Source organism: Phasianus colchicus, chromosome 4 (genome assembly GCF_987193195.1).
Source record: "Phasianus colchicus chromosome 4, bPhaCol1.hap1.1, whole genome shotgun sequence".
In the NCBI taxonomy this organism is placed as follows: domain Eukaryota; kingdom Metazoa; phylum Chordata; class Aves; order Galliformes; family Phasianidae; genus Phasianus; species Phasianus colchicus.
This window is the reverse complement of record NC_143439.1, coordinates 33504288-33509172: the sequence shown is the minus strand read 5'-3', so window position 1 is coordinate 33509172 and position 4885 is coordinate 33504288. Positions and strand designations below refer to the sequence as shown.

Here is a 4885-nt window from a genome sequence, read left to right as displayed (position 1 = left end):
TTCCCAGTAACAGGATTGCCCACTGCAGCTGCACACCACACTTTCTGCAGAGATAAATTCTCCATTACTAGTAGCTCAGATCATAAGAAAACCCTACTTGTCGTAATTCCCTAGATTCCTCCATACCTGTTAATGGCCTAAGAATCAGCCCGAAGTCTTCACATTCTAAAGGCTGAACAGCAAACAAAGAGAATGGGCTTCATCACAAAAGTCCTGGCGCAAGCTGCCTCCTCCCACTAGTACAGCAGTCCTCGGAGACCCTATCTTGCCGACGAGAGTGTAGAGAGGCCATCTAGTTCTAGCTACCTCTGAAGCCTCCTGCACACACTGACCCACTATCCCAACCTCCCAGTTATCATGATGTCTCTTGTTCCTTGGGTAATCAGTGGTTTGCTGAAGTATTCCTTGCTTAAATTTTGAATCTTACCTGCGGATAACCAAATTTTTCTACAACTTAAGTTCTCCAAAGTCAAAGCTAGCCTGGATTTGAAAATGGAAAACACTTCTGTAAAATGCTTCCATTGGGGTTTTGGTGGTGACAAAACAGAAAAGGGAGAGATCAGGTAGGAACATTCAAGAATTAACCAGAGGTTCAAGATGCCTTCTTCAGTTATTTAAAGGCTGAAGGCCATCCCTGAGCAACTTATCTGATTGCATTTTTTGGCCTTTGGTTTTCATTAATGTATGCACTTTACTGCACGCTACAGAATAAAGAATCTATTCCATCATATATAATTCCCCTGTAAGCTTATGTGAAACATAACAACCATAAGAAAATATCGTAGCACCAAATGTTTTATCCCTTGGGCATGCCCCACACTGAAGAATTTTGACTGTGTCCATAGGATTGAAGCTATTGGTAAAATGCTTTCAAACTAAAGCATTTGAAAGATATTGTGAAGAATAATCAACCCTATTAATATTTATACTGTGATAGATCCAACGAGAATTAGAGTCCTGAAAGGAAAAGTGGCACAAATAATTCCAAGTACATGTGGTTCAGAAATAGTACTTGAAAGCTACAACAATTTTTCTGGGAATATGTCTTCTGACTGTACATCATTCCTGAGACAAAGGCTATCTTCGTATCTTTTTGTTCAGCACTACTGTAAAGCAGCCTACAACAACACAAAGGATAAGTTCTCATTTGCAAATTACTCAAGACAAATCCAGATGGAGGGGCATCTCTGGAGCCTTGCAAGAATCACCCATATCCTCTACCAACAGCAAGAGACTTCGGGATTTACAGGCAAGAGTCTATAGCTAACCCTGTTGTTTTATTTTCTTTTTATGAGCGTAACAATGTGGGTGGCGATGCTGATGAAGAATCATAGTTAATTCCTTTTATTCATTAAATCCTGCCTAAATGAGGGTAGACCAGCTGTTCCAGGAGTAAACATTAGCTGTTCTGAGTGAAGCTTTGAAGGGTACTTTAGACTTCCTTTCACAGAAATCCAACCAGTACAGTATTTCACCAACTTCTATTGAGTGAAATAGCTTAAAAGTTTCTCCCTTCTCCTGCCTACCAGGAACAAATGGCCATGGAAAACCCAGACATCTTTTCTGGTTAAAGGGAAAACCCTATCTGCCCCATATTTACTTCTCCAGTTCTAGAGGCACAGTAGTGTTGTTTATCCCTTCCAGAACTCCAAGAGAGATTGATAATCAAACTGTCCTACTTATGTGTTCATCATGTCCTTACACAACTTCCCAGTCCTTTTAAGCTTCACTTAGTGCTGTCTCATCCTCCAACATAAAATTATGCACAAAATGAAGTCACCACAAGGTATATTGAGCCAGTAGAAATACAGTGGGTTCATTCACTTTTTCTCTTACGTGGGAAATAGGAAAGCAAAGTGTTCTTTACATATTCAGTTTCTAAAATGATAATCGCTTACGTAACTGGATACCTCAATTGTTTTTATAGATGTTGACAGAAAGATTCTTCCCTTTACAGTAATATACATAATTGAGCACTTCTGGATTCAGCTACAGAAATACAGACGAGTGCTGACACCCATTTTTCATGATTTGTCTTCACTCCAAAATGTGTCTGTGGCTGAACTGGCTCTACAGGATTGACAGAACAAATATGATACTGGCCATTATTTGACAGTTAGAGTACACCCGGACAAAACACATGAAACATCTTGCTATATTTCACTACAATTAAAACTTATTGGAACCAGAACCAATGCTGTATTAATGAATCCAAATCTTTACTACTGTGGTATTGGAACAGACAACTTCCAGAAGAGGAAATGGGAAGGCAGCCATCAACCTCAAGAGGACAAGGAAAGAAATACGTTTTCTGGAAAATCCTAATGAGGACATTGAAAAAGTGCACAGTCAAATGAAGATCTGCCAGTAGACAAAAGGAAAGGAAAGCTTCAGAAAACTTACTACCAGATTCCAAACACCTTTTGTTTTCTTAAATTAAAGACAAGTGATAATATTTTGCACAAGAAAATGAATTTTTTCTCGCCTACAATTGTTCGGTACAAATCTTTGTTTAATGACATTTCTTATTAATGCACTTTTATGGATACTTTGCAAGGGAATAGAGAGAAATGAATGATACATAATGCAGACATGAATGATGTATGCTGCAAACAGCTAAAAATCTACAAATCAAAAGGTAGGGTAGCTATAAGCAACTGATCTAACTTACTGAATTCTTTAATTTAAAGCAATTCATAATACTGATATATTGATTATCAACATATAATACTGATAATAAATGATAATTTATTAAACCCTAAAATTACTGCATGATTTCACACGCATATTTTCATTACCAGAGCTATACAATTCCTAATGTTATGGCAACCAATATTATTCCTTAGTTAGAATTAGAAGAGGTAGAGAAGAAAAGGCAGAGAATCACTTCAGAAACTGAGAAAACTATTGCCACAAAAATATTAACTAGAAAATCACATGTACCAAAGCAGAAGGAAAGACAACAGTTAATTCATAATATGCTGGAAAACTGTTAGACTTGGAAGGTTGTTAAAGGGGAGAGAAGGGGGAAGGGACAAATTCCTGAGGTGGGAAGTTTTCTAATATGAAAACCCCATAACCGTCCACAAAAAGCTTCACCTCAGGAACAAACAAGCAGTTATAAGTCCCCCAGCTGAGTAAGGGGTGAGAGGCCACGTCTTAGATAACTGGCTGCAGACCAGGATTTTAAGATAATCACCAGCAGCTTGAGTTGCACCTAGATGAGAACAGAAAACTAGTGTCGGAACATCAGAGCAAGCATTATCCTCTCACAGAAGCTCAGCTCACAGACGGGAGTGCCCAGCTGTAGACAATGAATGACTAGTCCTTTTATTGCTGCTACTCAGAATTTCAAGGGCATTGACAGACTTTCTAAATACAAAATTTCATTGTGGAGAGAAGTATGCTTACAACATGAGAAGGCTGAGAATTCCTGCCATCAGCTTGAACAGGCCTATTCTAACTCCTTTTTGACAAACCACTATGGGCATTTAAAATCATTTCTTCATTCACAACCCCTGGATTTTCTCATGCAATATTCAATAAGATTGAATACAGTAATGCAAGAGCCACATCTTATGGACATTTAGGTTACATGTGTACTAAAGATGTATCAGTACCTTTCTGTTTTCAGTTTAATTCTGCACCCTAACTGTACTCAGACTTCACTAGGATAGGCTCATCTATGCACTGGTCCCTTCTTCTACCTCTTAATTTCAAGGCATGGGAAACCCAGGTGCAAAGCTCATAAAGGAGACCCAACACCCTCCAGCAGACACTTTTTATGAATGATTGCACAAGAAAGGATTCCCTAGCTTTCTTCAGCCTGACAGTAGAGGCACAGCCAGAGATGCTCCTTCACAGCTACTAATTTGCAGCTAGAAATTATCTTGTGTTTTTACAGTATATGAACTGACATTCCAGCCTGCATTTCTGAACCCATTGGAATGCTGTAGTAAGAAATTTAAGAACTAAGCCAAAACTAAATGTGAAACATGTGAAGTATCTACTCTTTGTTTCAAAACATGCTAACCTGCACCCAGCCATGTGCTCTCCAAGACACTAAGTTAGTTTCCATTCACAAAGTGGATTAATTGTATCCCATCTCTAAACATTTTTTCCATCAAGTCTCCAAGAAAAAAAAAAAAAAAATTGCAACTACATCCTTACCTGGTCAGAAAACAATGGCCAAATTCAACCCTGAGCACATAAAATTCATTAAGTACAACTGTGAGACCATAATTTTTTTCTAGGCAAAATACTAAGAATGGAGAATCTATTTTTCTTTTTTTATTTTTTTTTTAATTTGTTTTTAACAGGATAAAAATTAAAGCATTAGTTTAATGACATTGCAGTTTGAAGTCTTCAAAGTTTTCTGAAAAGTCCACAAGCAAAACAACAACAACAAAAACCAGAAATCATTGTCTATCTCTTATATGTACAGATTATATGTAAGCAAAACCAGAGCTCCGTGCACCTAATTGAAGTGAAGAGCAGACTTTGGGTAAAAGCACAATAAAACAAGAAGGAAAGCTAGTGACTCACTGCTGACCTAATGCAGAACCAATTCACTAACACAGAATTTCCCTCCCAGTGACCTACAGCATGAACACCATTCAGTCCCTTTACCAGCCATTCAAAGCAGGATGGTGCTGAATTTCTTCAGACTGTTTAGAAGATATTGTCCACTTAAATTTCACTCAGAAATTCACCATTTGTTCTTTCTTCCTATTGTCTTCCAACAGAAAGTAACTTATCTTACATTGAGGATGTACAGACCTACTCTCTGTGTATGAAAGTACTGGAACCCAACAGCTTCAGAAGTATGCAAAAGAAAGAAAAAAATCTATCACAATGTAAGTAATCTGAAGAAAACACGCTATTC

At 37.8% G+C, this 4885-nt stretch overlaps 1 long non-coding RNA gene across 1 annotated transcript; it reads left to right on the top strand.

Annotated features, from left to right (window-relative positions):
• Positions 1-222: 222 nt before the first annotated feature.
• On the top strand, positions 223-2453 carry LOC149918166 (uncharacterized). Its single transcript, XR_016466414.1, has 3 exons — positions 223-563; positions 1102-1249; positions 2243-2453. It is a non-coding gene; the product is annotated as an uncharacterized LOC149918166 (long non-coding RNA).
• The last annotated feature ends 2432 nt before the right edge of the window (positions 2454-4885 follow it).